This window comes from Ascidiella aspersa, chromosome 7 (assembly GCF_963924565.1).
Source record: "Ascidiella aspersa chromosome 7, kaAscAspe10.2, whole genome shotgun sequence".
Classification (NCBI taxonomy): Eukaryota; Metazoa; Chordata; class Ascidiacea; order Phlebobranchia; family Ascidiidae; genus Ascidiella; species Ascidiella aspersa.
The window spans coordinates 5,311,464-5,327,670 of record NC_139453.1 but is presented as its reverse complement, the minus strand read 5'-3'; the positions used below and the strand labels follow the sequence as shown (position 1 = coordinate 5,327,670).

Sequence of the window (16,207 nt, the reverse complement as noted above, 5' to 3'; positions counted from 1 at the left end):
TAAGGCACTAATAAATAATAATACTTGACCCACCCTTATCTGCACCCTAACCCAAATATTTTGCGTTGCTTTAATTGTTTGAACGCTGTGGTAGAATTGTAGACCAGCGCACACATCTGATTCTTAAGTGTGCATGGGTGCTCCTAAAGGGTTGCCCCGTCTGGAAAAAAAATGCGATTATTATTATTGTTTATAATTTTATTGCTTCATATGTAGTAACTCAGTTTTACTAAGTTACTAATGCAATGATATTGATTTGTATATAAATGTCTATTTAAATAAAATCGTTCGTATATTTTAATAGTTACTAATTATCTGTAATTCATATTGCCCCGCATGCTTGTTTAGTGTTAATTACATGATGGTGTAAAATATACCCCGAATTTGTTTTTATCTTTGCTTAATAACTACTGGTTTATTTATTAATTTCTACAGGTTGGCCTTTAAAATAAACTTCCAGTGTGTGAGGAGGCTTCTCAAAATCTTTCGACCGCAATGAAACAACCTCCAAGCATTCGTTCACATCTCCACAGGTGTGTTTTAGCAATATGCAGTGTTACACAAAAAAATTTAAGTTTTTTTTTTTTATCAAAAGATCAACCTTTTTAGATCATGCTGTTTTTTAAATGCCATATGCGTTTGACTTTGTAAATCTGTGGTATATAGTATACCGCACACTAGGCCAAGGGGTCACCAAACATTTTTCTTGAAATACAGTTGGGATGTACGAGCACAGGCCGGGTGTAATTTTTTTGTCAAATTTTATTAACTTGATGATTAATTTATGGGTGAACGAAGGAAAATTAAAGAATCATGTAGTGAGCCAAAAATGTTGTACAATGATAAATTTCATTCACTACTGACAAGACTTTAAAAACAGTTATTCAAAAAAAAATGTACCGCGAATAAATGATCAAAGATAGACGATTTATATATTTCATAGAACTTTTCCAGGACATTTAACTGTTAAAATTGTTGTTTTTAGTGCATGAGGTGGTATGAAATGTTTTGGTTTTTTACTGTGCCACAAGCTAAAAAGTTTAGGAACTACTGATTTAACTATTCCGCCATTCATGGAAATTTGTACCGAGAAATTGTAATTTAAATCTTTATCTTTCGTATACATTTTTGTTTACAAATAAGGTTTAATATATTTAATTAAAAATCCTGAAAATTGTTTTGACGTTGTAACTACCTTATAAAGTGCCATTATCATACAATTTTTTTGTGTAAACTATCTATATTTTAAACTATAACTTTTTTAACTATACAATTAATATAAACCATTGTATCGCTTAATATATAAAGAATATTGCAAAAAGCGGTAGAAGGTAGACAAATTTACATCATTTTTGTCCAGCGTACGTCCATTGCAACCGACAAGAGACCGATGAAAAGCTTTACGATGTTGGAATCGATTACCTCGAGGGTTCCCTCCGGTGGATGGACGATGACCTTATCACCAAGGTCACACCGCAACTTCTTGGCAAGAGGTAAGTTCAGCTTGAAATATGTAGTTATTTTGTTTAACCTGAAAGTGGCCTAGAAGTGCTCCGCAACTTTTTCACTTGCGGCACACCAAGAGAACTAAATGCTAAATATATTCAGCGGCACACAAAGTTAATGTCTACAGGGGTCGCTGGGATTTTTTTTTAAATTAGTTGTTTTTTTTGCTGTTATAACGTTATATTATGACATAACTGGAAACATGTTAAGCCCCCAGTTGACAAAAATGCTGAATCCGCCTCTAAACAATGGAAATGTACGAAGGCTTTAGGTGTTTTATAATAACTGGTTTAAAGTTGTAGCTGAACGTTGATTTCGTTTCAGACCGAACACTTACACGCTGACGAAGGCGCTTGCTGAGGACGTCGTTGCAAGAGAAGGATCTCATCTTCCAATCTGCATCGTCAGGCCAGCATGATAATACCAGCTTACAAAGAACCTTTGCCAGTAAGTTTCTAGTCTAAGTATAAGTTAGATCTTTTTTCAGTGCAGAAATAACACAAATAGTTCTAGCCTGACCCTTTGTTTGCACAAAAATCCTTATTGGATTGACTGAATCGGTTAGTCCAGTGGTTCCCAACCTTTTTTCGTTTACAAAACCCATAAGATAAAAAAAAAAAAACTATAAAATACTGACTTGAATTTCTGTTGAGTGGATTTCTGTAGTGTCACTAAAAAGGAATTGGGACATCGCAATCAACTCTATGCATGCAGGAAAATATCGTTTGATTTATTGTACCCAAATCATACACAAAGTTGTATTAGGAGGCTTTCAAATAGACAAAAAACTATGTTCTTAAAAAATTTCAACTACAAGCTTTGAAATTGCACCTTGAAACCACTGGGTTACTTAAGGCTACCAGTGTACTGCTTAATAGTATTTCAAATTTCACTGCATTATAGCATTTTATATAAAAAATTACTGCTTTTTCTCCAGGGTTGGTGTACAAATGTTTGCGGGCCCACCGCTTTCATAATAGCGTACGCCAAGGGTGTGCTTCGTTCTGTGATTGTCGACCACTCCATAACCTGTGACCTCATACCGGTCGACTTTGTTGTGAACGGCGTGATTTGCGCAGCGATGAAGACCGCTTGTGACTCAGCAGAAAGAAGGTGCTCGCTCGGCTACGAGAGTGACAGTGCAGTTTCATCGCTTGGAGAAATTGGCTTACAAGGTTGTAAATACAGATAGGTTACCAAAAAGTTGGCGTTTTTGTTCATATCCGCTGGTGTTGTAGTTAGATGGAGAATGAATATTAAAGCCCATACAAAAGTAGGTTGCATTTTGTCATCTGACCATGTGAAAATCAACAAAGAATCTTTTTAAATTTCCACAAAATGCTACTTACTTATACATGTGCCTTGATATTCATTCTACAATTTACTTTGTTTTAATTTGTACAAAACTATTTTTTAAGGAAAAAAACGCTTGTATCTAGCCAGTGTTTCAATTTATTACCACTAATTTTGTATTTATTTGATAAATAAACCCCTGTTCGAAAACATGTAAATTTTGTTTTAATTCATTGTTGAGTTATTTTTGTATTTTGAGTCCTGTATAAAAAATCTGTTCCAAAACTGCATTTTTTTACTAGTGTGTTCATTCTATATTACCAAGAGGTTTTCAGGCCGTTTACTGTGAAGAACTAATTCCACCTATATTTATTGTTGACCAATTTAAAACTTAACCAGTTAAACATGAATTTTCAGGGGATTCATCTTCGGACAATGAAAGCATCAGTTCCTTTACTTTGACCGAGTTCCGAGGGTCAATGGATCACTTCCCATCTACCATGTCAACTCTGGAATAAAAAATGGCCTTGCTATGGACCGCTTGAGTAAGAATGGACAACTTTAACTAAAAGTGTTACATCAGTAAATGTAGGTTTTAGTGTTTCTTAACCAATGGGAAAAATTGTGTTGCCATTTTGTTTTGTTAGTTTGCAGACTGTAGCAGTTCACATGTTTAAAATTGTTCAGCTAAGTTGGGCAAAATTTTGTCAAAATTTCGGGGAAATTTTAAGGCAAAGTTAAAGATATGGTTCTTATAAACAAAATTGACTTTATCTACCTTATGGTATTTCACCTTTACACTTTACAATTTGTGGCCTAATCAGTTCGAAATCTGGAGTCCGACCATGTAATTCATTAACCCATAAGGGTAGTCTAACTTAAGCCCCGTGTTCTCTACTCCAGCAAAATAAACCGACTCTGTTGAGTCCCGACTCCACAACCCTGGCTTAAATTCATCATTTACAAATTGTATTTTTGTTTTCAGTTTCGCTTGCAAAGAACAATGTGGCAGACAATCCAAGCGACCCATTCCGTGCACCTTGGGTGTTATGCACAAATAACAGGTGAAATAGATTCTTTAGTTTTGCTTTTGTGATTGTCACATTTTATCAAAAATTGTTAAATATAGTTTTCCAAAAAAGAGTTTCTTGTGCGAAAGCTATTAAATACAATTTGTTCTTATATAGTGCCACCTGATTACTCTATTTAACATGAAGAGATATAGTTTTCATTATTGCAACACTTTCGGCAAAGGCGTGTTCATGGATTTAAACATTTTATTTATTTATATGCAGAAAGCTGTACGAGCTCACCACCTTTTATTCGCAAACTATTCCTGCCCATGCGATGGATGCAGGTCTGGCTCTTATGAGGAAAAAACAAAAGTGAGTTATACTTGAAATAAAATAAAGTCTAAGCAGATGCTAAAAACTCTAGTTTGCCACCTATGCCTTATTGTGGATTAAACACTTTTGAAATTTTTGCTTTTCCTGAAATTTTCGTTTCGTGCAATCTTTGTCTAGTTTTTTTTTTTATTTTTTTTTTAATATTAGGCAATAGTCTAGAATCTAGATGAAACTTTATTTTATCATTCAATATCTAGCTTTTTGTCAACCTGTCTTTACAAATCTCTACTGTTAATATTTAAACTTCCTTTATTATGTTATAACAATTGTCTTTTTTTTTCTGGATTACTTGTTTGAATGACTATCACCATTTAGGCAAGAATATAGGATTTTATTTAGCTTGAAATTATTGGTCCCAGTTCACAAAAATACTTTATTCTGAACCAAATGCTACGCTAATCCTACAAAATATAATGTTTAATTTCAGAATGGCAAAGACTTCAATATTTCTTTATTTTTTCAGAATGGCAAGACTCAATGAAAAGATCATGAGCGCCATGGAAGTGATGGAATTCTTTTTTACGACGAACTTTAAGTTCAGCAACACGAATGTCGATCAACTGCGTTCCTCACTGAATGCTGAAGACCAAAAGGTGAAATATTACAAGGTCTTCTAGTTCAGAGCATCTAATCATAGGGTTAAATTTGTGTGTTGCACGTTTGTCACAAATTATTTGAATCTTTAAAAGCGTTTAAATGCCTTTGAATTGATTTGCGTGTTAAAAAGTCTTTGTAGAACGCAAACTGAATATGTAAAAAAGAAGATATCTCCTCGCCCTTATACACGTTAATGACGACAATAACTTCAAGTGGATGGTAGCAACTTACTTTAGACTTTCTTGTTCGAGTCATAATTAGTCACTTATAAGTTCTAGACTAGTTGTTAATAGAGAAATATATTTCGCCAATCTGGCATCATCAGTCTCTGAAAAAAGCCCTATACTTTGTGGAACCTTATTTTTCAACGTTTTTCGAACAGTCTTTGAATTGATTTTATGTTCAGTATAAGTTATGTGCTCAGAAAGTGCTGTTGAAAAAACAATGAGATTAACTGACGATGATACAAGTGTGAATCGAAACGTCTTAATCAAGATAATGTGGATTTACTCGACCTTTTTGGCTTAAAACTCATTATCAAGCTATTTGTTAATTGTTTCTCAGGCTTACAACCTTGATTGTGGGGTTTATCAGTGGGAAGATTACTTCACAACTTACATCGCCGGCTGCAACCAGTTCATTCTAAAGCAGAAGAACAACGATCTACAATCGAAACAAAAACTAACCAAGTAAGGAACTTTATGCTTGTGGAACTTTTGTTTAAAGCAATAAATTTTGATCTTATAAATACTTCCATGTTTATTTGTGACATGACACTGTAACCGTAAAAGAATGCATTTTTCTAAAGAAGATTCGTGGTGACTTCATTATACACATTTTCCACCAAAATATCGAAATCCCTAGAACAGTGGTCGGCAAACTATGGGCCGCGGCCCAGATGTCTGCCGCGAGTTACTTTTGAGCAGCTGAGTGATATCATGTAGTTGTGGGCCGCGTGATGGCCGTACATTCATTGCACTTTATTGTAAATATTGGTGTGGCATAGAATTTTTAATTTGGCTCAGTTTGAAAAGACCCACGTGCCCAATGTGGTACTAAAAGCCTGTCGAATTATATTTTTTGTCAACTTTAACTATGTGTAATTGAAAAATTTTTCTCGCTATGCGCGTGTATTCTTCGTTGTGTAGTATGTTTTATAATACGGTATGGCAGAGTTTTGGGCTTAAAGGCGCCGTGTAATATTTCACCTAAAAATCAAATATTCAGAATCCGTCACTGCTTCGTAGTGATTTTAGTGGGCCTACAATAGCTCTGAAAAAAAAAAGTGTGCTGACCACTGCCCTAGAATCTGCCTTCATATTTGTTCATATCCTAATTTCGCCGATTCATCACCAAATTTCCTTTTATCTAAAACTCTATTGGATGGTTGGGCCCGTTTTTATTATGTTTTCACTTTTGGCTGTCCGATAATCAGATTTATCGTATCGCTACTGGTCCGATACTGACGTAGTATCGGCGCCAAAATGTGTGCATTTAAGCTTTGTTTTGAGGTCTTATTAGAAAGTATTACACAAAAAGTTTAAATAAACAAAGTTTATTCATGCGTTTAATCTTAAAATGCGATTGGATGGGTGAGCCCGTTTTAACCTTGTGTTTAATTTGTTCAGATTGCGTTTTAATGTTAGTCGAAACCTAAGAAGATTAGTTAACCAGAAAACATTGCAACTAAAACAAGATGGCAGAGCCCGTTTTAACCGTGTGTTTAATTTGTTCAGATTGCGTTTTAATGTTAGTTGAAACCTAAGAAGATTAGTTAACCAGAAAACATTGCAACTAAAACAAGATGGCTGAACCCGTATTAACCGTGTGTTTAATTTATTCAGATTGCGTTTGGTTGAGAAGTGCTTCTACTCGGGAGCTGCCTTAGGAGTTTGCGGACTCGCCGTTGCAAGTGGATTGACGAGTTCGCTCTGGCAACTCACAGAGTTCATCGGCGACTCACTCGCCCTTCTATAACCTTATAAGTATTCTCTTTGCGTTCGATTTTATCGCAACACGATTCATTGTGTTCTACATAAGCAACGACTTGCAAAACCTAAAGTCGGTTTTACCTTCATAGCATGCAAAAACCTAAATCCACGACAAACTGTATCTAAATGTCTCAATATTAATAATTTTTCATGGATAATGCGTATTTAAGTCTAAAACGATTGTGTCTATGCATATTGGTAATACAAATAATTTCTTTTCCAATATTACAAAAAGTTTCGAGGCTCACTTGACATTCTCTCGGGGCTTACAAAGAAGCATTGAGCGGTTTTATTTTCCCGCGTGTAAAGATAGCTTTCGTTTGGTTCGAATCTCATCGCAATAGAGCTCTTTGTATTCTGGGCTTGCACAGCTATGCAGAAGGTATGTTGTACAGGAAGAACAAATATTTTAGTGTTGTCATCCATTTGCGCAAATGCTAACTTTTCCATTTTTACTGTGTAATTATTTCTTCGTTATTGTTCTGTTTCAAAGCTTACACTTTACTTTATACTTGTTCTTTAATGTTAACATAAACTTTGTTTTTCTATTTCAATGCCTCCCAAATGTAGGTAACTGTAAAAATCACAACGATTTTAATACTTTGTAGAAACGCATCGTATTTGTAAATACAGCCGTTTTTTTAGGCATGTGTTATGGTTTAGTTGCTTTTCATATTATACTGGAATTAATAGCTGTAATATTCTGGTACTTTTCTGGTTACCACAAAATGGCTTCCAAAAAAACTGTATTTTTGTCACTAGGATAACTATAAAATGCAAAATATTCGCGAATCTCAAAATTAAGCTTCTTGTATATCTCTTGGCCCGCTTTATTTAAGTTGCTTTAGCTTAAAGGCATCGTTACTCTCATCATCCCATATAAATGCTTTTGACAACTTAAACGATATAAAGGCAATTTTTCGCTTCGTGCTACAGCTTTGTAATGTGACTTTCGTATTAAAAGCACCACTTCTCCAACCTGGAAATAAACCAACTGTTTGGTTTTCTTGAGGTTAGTTGTGCAGCTGTGTGACGTCATATTCGAAACAATTTATTGCCCCCCAAACAAACATCCTAGATCCGCGCCTGGTAGCCTTGGCGTATACATTTAAGTCACTGTCTCGTTTTTTTACCGGTGCGTTTTCCGGCAGTGTACATCGCATAGTGGCTTTAAGTTTTGCTGCGTACCGCCGGGTTTCACAGCAAGCCATTCTGATCCAATTAACACAGGGGTTCCCAACCTGTGGTACGTGAACCACTAGTGGTACGCGTAGGTTTTTCAGGTGGTACTCGAGTAGCTTCCGTTTTTTTCACAAAACCCTGGATTCACAACTTTATATTTTGTTTTCTTGTTTTATTCAAATAAAAAAAAAATACCCGAAGCCCATTCTTATTGTTACGTAACTATTCCTGTTGTTTCGAAACAACGCAATCTTCAAAATACACGCCGTGTCAATTGTTGACAAGGAGCACAGTTGCTTTGTAAAGTGTACAATGCTGTGAGACTGTGGGCGTTAATTATGCCAAATGATTGCTCTTGATAGATATAATCGACTGTTTTATAGCTTAAGTCTTAAGCTACAAATAGCGTTGAATAATGCTAGTTGTAAGCTAAAAATAGATAAAAATATGATTCAATTAAATAATTTTTCTGCTAAAGTGGTACGCGTGGCAGTACAGAGCGTCCAAGTGGTACGAGATCGTAACAAGGTTGGGAACCCCTGAATTAAAAACAAGACTAAAGTAACAAATTAAAAAACCTAGCTTCCGGTGACACTCGATTTTATGTTAAAGGCAAAGTTATTGTGGCAGATAAAGGATACAACTCACGGCAATTGCAATATTATTACATTTAAGGTAATTTTTGTAAACTCACGCATAAAACTTAAAAGGTCTCCCATTGGCATTTACGATATTACGTAGCACTTGAACCAAGGTTTGTTGAGAAACACAGAAGTAACACAATCAGGATAAAAATGCTGGATTTTTAGTGACAACTTATAAGGGCTTGCTTACCCAGTGGCGTAGCCATGGGATTTTGCGCCCGGGGACAAATTATAAAGTTGGCGCTCCCTCCTCCATGTTTAATCACATTTTCTACTGCAATAACATAATATACTTTGCTTTATACGATGTAGAGAAACGACGCATGTCTGTTTGTGCTTGTAATTATAGCGTGTTCGCCTGGTAAAGTGTTAAATATTTCACCTAGATACTCATTTCCTTTCGTGGCCGTTCTGGCAATAGCCGACATTCGACTCAGCTAATCTCCATCGCAGTCGCTCTTGTGCTATATAGCGTCACGCTACTGCTGGATAAAACACTACAGTCAACGATGCACTCCTTACTGGCAACACGTGTTTTTACTGCGCTGTAAGCCATTTTATTGAAAGCGAGCTATACTAAATTATGTGCATGTACAATAAATCTATAAGCGACCTGACAGTATGCACTTTGAAATGCTATGACAGTTTGTTTTAGTTTCGATTTAGTGGAGTTCAGATAGCACGGTGGTCATGTCTCACCGGTTGAAATATACATTGGAGACCCCGACTGAGATATGAACACGCAATTAAACCCTTCTGATTTAAATTTTATGCATACTGTCAGGTTGCATAGAAAGTATGTATTCATTTGGTTTGCTAGCGCAGTTTCTCGCTTGTAAGTATTTTTAAGCTACGCCGATCAGTTATGATTTGTTGAAACGTTTGTTGACAAGTTTATGCCAGCGTCATTGCTTGTTAAATTGATATTTGATTAGCCGTAATGCAGAGAAAAATCGTTTGACGCTTTAAATTAGTGGTTACGCAAGACTGATATAGTTATTGTTGCGAAATTATGGCCCTTTTTTTGGTAAAGTTTTTAAGGTGAAAATATTACGATCGAGGTTGACTGCGAACACCTCTCGTGATATCTAATCTCAAAACCAATAAACGGATAGAATCTATCTCAACCAGCACTTACAGAAGTCGTTACTTCCAAAGTGTCAAGGCCACTGCGGCTATTGTCTCTGGTCACGTGTTATGGTGATTGATGTCTTGAGTCACACCCAAAATAACCTGATCAATTTGTCTGAAATTCCTGCGTCAATAAACCGTTATGTTTCAACGGCAAACAATTCAAATTTTATTAGAATATTGTATTTTAAGAAAAAAAAGCCTTATTTTGGCGTTTGTAAGCCTCATCTTGGTACCCCTGTACCTTGAAGCCCGGGGACATATATACCCACCACCCAAAATTTTGGACTATTTAATAAAAATTAAATATTATTGTTTTCTTTTTATTACCGATTGTCATTAAACAGGCAATAATCGTAAAGCTATAACAAAATACTTTTAGGGCATAATATTAGAACGAAAAAATGCAATCAAAGCAATATTTTTATTAAAACTAAAATGAATCAATACATTGATGTATAAGATTAAATTTATTATTTAAATTATGCTTAACTATGTTTAAATTTTAATCTCAAATATAGCTGTTCAGAAGAGTTTTTGTATTAGAAACTATAAATATATTGAAAAATATTGATTAGGGTAATAATAAACAAGTTTTACAAATTTATTCTGTCGTAAAATAGTTATTATTTTGTTTTACTTCTATTATGAATATTATGGTAAACGGTAGTAAAAAGGAAAAAATTAAATCCAAAATCACTTTGCGGAGATTGCAATCGTAAATTAACCAAATTACGCCCAACTGTGCTTTTCAATTTGGCTCGCCAGATGTTGGAATGATTTTGTTTTTAAGTTTGTCCACACAAAATCTCACATTATTGCACTCTGGCTTGTTGTTCCGTAATCGCGGCTTGCAACGCAATCAGACACTTTATATGGCCGTTTCTAATTCGGCCGGCTCCATTATTTCGGCCGCTTGTGGCTTATATGAAGCGACAAGACTTGATGAAAAGGGAGCCGACTGATTTGAAAGCGGCCATTTAAACTGGCCGATTTGTGTTGTGCAAAACGAATTAAAGGCGCCGAAGCAAACGCAATCAGTTTGGTGCAGAATGAGCCGTAAGCAATCACACGAGAAAAGCATTTGATCATCAGTTGAGCTAGTTGTGTTGAAGTTGACCTCTGTGATAAACTTGCTGCGGATAAAAGCTGCAAGTCTACTTTGATAAGGTATTAAAGCTTTTTTTTTATTATATATATTTTAAGTGAATGCGTTCATATTTCTTCAATGCCTAGAAAACACACCACGGTCTAAAATACGCAAGTGTTGTCGTTCTATGGTTTTAATGTTGTAGTTATTAGGTTTTTATGCGCAAGTGTTGTCGTTCTATGGTTCTAATGTTGTAGTTATTAGGTTTTTAAGCGCAAGTGTTGTACTTATAAGTTTTATATACCAATGTTGTCGTTCTGTGGCCTGGAAACTTTTGAGCAGTTGTTCAACGTGCATACAGTAGGGCAAGTTTTTCTCGTGGCAAGGCAAACTGATGATTTTTGTGTGTGTTCGCAGTTATTTGTAACACGAAAACATTGCAGAGATTCGCTTTTTAATTGTGGTTCTTGAACATGCTTTGCATAAAATTTTGCTTTTAATATGCGTAAGTCAGAACGTTAGTTCCCTATAAAACCACGTGTAAAGTATAGAGGCCTACGTTTAATGTGGATTATTATAAATGGCTGACGACAGTAGCTTAACTTAGGTCTACCACATCATGTCGCAATTTCAAAACGAGTAGATTTTCTAAGCAACCAGCATTTCAGGTTGGGATTTCATGTAAAGCCTGTAACTATTAAAACAATCCACCACGATTTATTTGCTCGGAAAAAATGCAACACATTTGATGTTTGTATTTCATAATTACAAAAGCAAGAACGCAGAGATCGGTTCTAAAGCAAAATCATTAATAAGACGCAATGAGGGCATAACTGAAAATGCAAATATAGAACACCACTTCGTTAAAAGCAAATATTACCTTTCATCGAAAAATCAAGACTTAAAAATGCAGCAATGAATTAAATGAAAATAGTTTTATGTGTGCACGCGCGGAAACTCATTTAAGACAAGCTAAACAGGTCATTATTAGTTAAAAAGTTAGTGGAAACAAAGTTAGCGGACTGATTGGCAGGTCACCGATACATCGTGTTTCAAGCAAAACAATTTATAACAAATTGAATGTGCAGCAGACGAAAATTTATGTGTTTTTACCTTTTGTCTTGATTAATATTTACCTATTGTCTTGTCGTGTATGTAAAGAGGTTGTCAAGTAATAACAATGTTGTTTCGTAAAAAGTGTGCCGCGATGTTTGGTTTTGATTTGAAGTGTTTCGCAAACTTTAAAAGTTTGAGAAGCACTGCACTATAGAGTGGTGGCTCTTAACCTTAACTGATGGTGGCTCATATCGTAACTGGAGGACTTAAAAATAGTAAAATCTTTTCAAGGACCGTTAATTAAAATTTCGAAGGCACAATTCTTTACTGAGACAACTAGGCGAGACAATAATGAACAATTTTCAAGCAGTAGGGTTTCACAGAGTTGATAGACCTGGTGGGAAACATAGTTAACCGACGGTTAAGAACCACTGCACTGGAGATGGTTGGTAACAACAGGTCTTTCATCTCTGTGCTCTGGTGCCCATTAGTAAAATAACTAGTGGTGTATATTTGTGTTGCAATGTAGCCTTATAACGTGGCGATTGTCAGATTATCATTCGGAATGCTTTATTCTGGTGTTGAAAATATTGTGTAATTATTATACCAGTGTTTATTGCGATCGTTTTACGCCCGAAAGTAAGTTTCTATTGAGCTTAAGCATTAGGTTTTTTCATTTAAACAGTCAATTAGGCGTTATGACTGAGTAGGTTTCAGTTAGATGTAAATGAGACGAAGTTGCCCTTTAAATGAAGGTTGACTACAGATATACTAGGGGAGCTAGAGAGTTGAACACAACTAAACACTATTTTATATCTATGTGCGAGGTAACTGAATTTGCGGCCATGGCGCAAACAATTTTAATAAACAAGTCAGTTTTGATACACAGCAAGCAACAGTGGTAAAAATCAGAAGCTATATCTCAAGAACAGGGAGGCTTTGGGACAAAACTTATAGTATTTTTAAAAGAAAAGTTCCAAGCTTGACTTACAACGATAAATAAGTTGAACGCGCTGTTTCACAAAAATTCCAAAGTCATAGAATTAAAACCGATGTAAGAAAATATGGACGCATTCAAACGGTGATACCCTAGCTGCAATCCAAATAATTTTGTTGGATTAAAAATAACTCAGTTTAATGTGAAGCGAAGTTAGAGTTCGAATAATTTTTGCAAATTAATTACGGGCTTTCTTTTCTTCCCATTCTTCTTTTGAGTCCTCTGCTGACCTCTTTGTTGACCTTTGCGCTGACCCCGGTGTTGACATCTGCGATGACCCCTGTGTTGATCCTTGTTTTGACCTCTGTGTTGACCTCTGTGTTGATCCCTGTTGAAGTTTATCAATTTTCAGTCAGTTATCCATTTATATTTTATTGTAAGAATTGGAATGGAGTCATTACTTTGTCTTTATAAAACAATTTTGTCACAACACACGCCAGTAATAAACAAATACAATATTTACCGCCAAATAGTTTAAAACTTTATTTTTGATAAATTTAAAAAATTGATCCACACCTTGTGTATAACAGTGCTATTAAAAGAGAATATTGTTTGTCGGCAAACTGGCTTACACAAGAGTTCAAATTTACATGATCACTAAAACGTAAAGATAGTTACACTGTGTATATTTAATTTTTGCTATTGTTTGCCACTATAACTGGGGTTTCTTGTGTTCACACAACATTTGTATGTCCAGTTAGAATCATGTATTGGTACTTTAACGTTAAAATGTTCTTACATGATCCGTCCCATCGTCCACATCTTGTTCAATGTATGTTTCTTGGCTTTGACTTGCTTCTGGTTCCAGTTTTGATTTCGCTTTATCGGAGGCTTGCTTTTCTTGGTATAGCTGTGAAGGCAAATTTGTTAAGACGTGAATCCATTATAATCGTTTACAAAAATTACTACTTCGAAAGTATAAAATATAAGGACGTAGTGGAGACTGTAAAACACAATCTGTGTTCTGTTTAAGTGCTTAACAAACTACTTCAGAGTTTCTTTTGGCGACAAAAATTCAGGATACGTCAAAGCGCAAAACTGTTGTGATTACCTCGGTACATTGAGTACTCGTATTGTTCGTTTGGTCCGTTATCTATAAAAGTAAAACTTACTATAGCGGATTTACTCGTAGCTGTGTAACAACATTAAACGGCATTATACAAGTAAAGACATAATTACAGTTAACCGATTACTCGCGGATTCGTTATTGCGCAACTCGCTCTATACTCGTTACTCGCCCGAGTCAAGCCAGGTTGTTTCGTTCTGAACCCGAAGCTTCGTGTTTAGCTTTTCCTGCTTTTAGTTCCGCTTCTTAGTTCAGTCGGGCCTGGACAGATCCAAGCAAACTTGATCTCAGCGAGAAACAAGCGAATGCATTCGATCGCAAAAAGGTCAGACCCCCAAGCGCCTTACTTCACAAATTATTCGCCTGAACGCCACTAACTACCATCAAGCTGGGTATTTGCAAATATCGACATGTTTCTTCAACTAAAGTTGTACATTCGATGCAACGGAAAGCATCATGACGTCACACGTCTAAACAATGACGTCATTAGTGTCGCATCGTTGTCCCGGCAACATATTCTTATGTTATGAGTGCCTACCTTGCGCAGAGAATCCTCGTCAGCTTCATCGATGCCGCATCGTTCTAACTCCAGCTCTTGTACATTGTGGGCACAAGTTCGGAGGAAAGCGAGTCCTTGCGATCCCAAGTAGTTCAGGCTCAGGTTCAACTTCATCATCTACATAAGCACAACATAATGTTAGATACAAGCAGGTGTTTGGTTGTATACATGTTCTACCAAATTAAACAATGCATATTCGCAACTTACACCACGAAAACTGCTATTCGTAATAGGTCAGAAAAAAACTCTGGAATGTATAAAATCTATTGGGATAATTGTGAAAAAAAATAATTTTATGGTACATTGGTTAACTATAGCAGCTGAAAATTTTTTGAATGCCCATAGTGGTTGTAAATATTGTAACTTTTCATCAAATCCACAATTTGCGTAAAATTATTATGCGTCTGAAATAAACTAGGCATCAGGTCATTACTTTCACCTACGCGTTTTCGAAACGTTTTAAAGACACAGCAGTTTAATTATTTCTACATTTATTTTAAACACTTACTTCTGTGTGGGCTTTATATTCTTATTACGTTTTTCTACATGAGTTTTACAAAATTGCACAAATAAAATGCAGAAAGAACCCGGCGTTTGTATTTTAACGTAAACCCTCTCGCTTAACTTCATTCGTATTTCTTATCCATCCACTTGGCGACACACAAAGCTATACGAATTAAACTGGCATTAAATAAAAATTGCAAATCTATTAACAATAATATTGCGATGTTACTTTAAAATGCTTTTGCAATGAATTTGGGCAAACAATTTGAATTGCACGAAAATAAACATCTCAACAACCTAGGCCTACCGGCTGAAACAACAACAACCGCTTAATGTTATTTATTGAGAATGTCTAAACATATTTGGTTGGTCTTGCAAGGATGTCCGTGCAAGCAAGGAAAGTAAAAATTACCTGTGGTGAGATTCGAACTAATGACCTCGGCCATACCGGGACAGTCACTCAAGCAACCGAGCTATGCAAGATCAGCGCTGAAGCAAATAAAAAACACTAAATGTCGTTACCAAATTTCAGAAATATTCTTTGCGCAAAAGTAGGATCTTTTCTCGGGGGTGCAATCATTTTATCAGGAACATGTTTATCGAGCTAATAATTGTAAAAAGCTGTGGTTGGTAAATTGAATGTATAAGTAAACCCAATTAAAAATCGATGTCTAGTTAATAAAGGTCCATTGAGAAGAAGCGTTATCACAATAAATATACCCAGGTCAGGTGTATTTTAGAGGCCAGTAATCAGGGGTGGATTCATGGGAGATGTCACGTGGCCATGCCTCCCCCCAAACTGTATTTTGCCTATTGTAACGAAGTAAATGCAAACACATTTCGCAATACCCGCGTATCTAAGTTATGTTTGTAGTATGTCTTAGCTCACTTGAAAACCGGTTTATCCATGGGCGCCGTGCGTCTTATCACACCCTCAAAAATTAAAGTTTGGGAACATTAACTATACAAAAGTATTTTTCACGTTAGTGCTTTTCGCTCTTAAAAAAATTAGTCACGTTTAGGCGTAACGCTATGTTTTGTGACGTCACGATTTGACGTAACATTGTGACATCATACCTGCATTTTTTAATGCCCCCTCAAACAAAAATCCCGCATTTGCCCCTGCCAGTAATTACTTACTTTTGGTGACATAAAATTCCGTTTACCAAAAATATTTTGTACACT

At 35.7% G+C, this 16,207-nt stretch overlaps 1 protein-coding gene and 1 pseudogene across 1 annotated transcript in view; one reads left to right on the top strand and one right to left on the bottom strand.

The window, feature by feature from the left end:
* LOC146137388 (fatty acyl-CoA reductase 1-like) overlaps positions 1 to 6,779 on the top strand; it is a 28,832-nt pseudogene extending 22,053 nt beyond the window's left edge.
* Positions 1 to 16,207, bottom strand: part of LOC146137387 (uncharacterized) — a 255,664-nt gene that overhangs the window by 148,645 nt on the left and 90,812 nt on the right. The window lies entirely within an intron of this gene.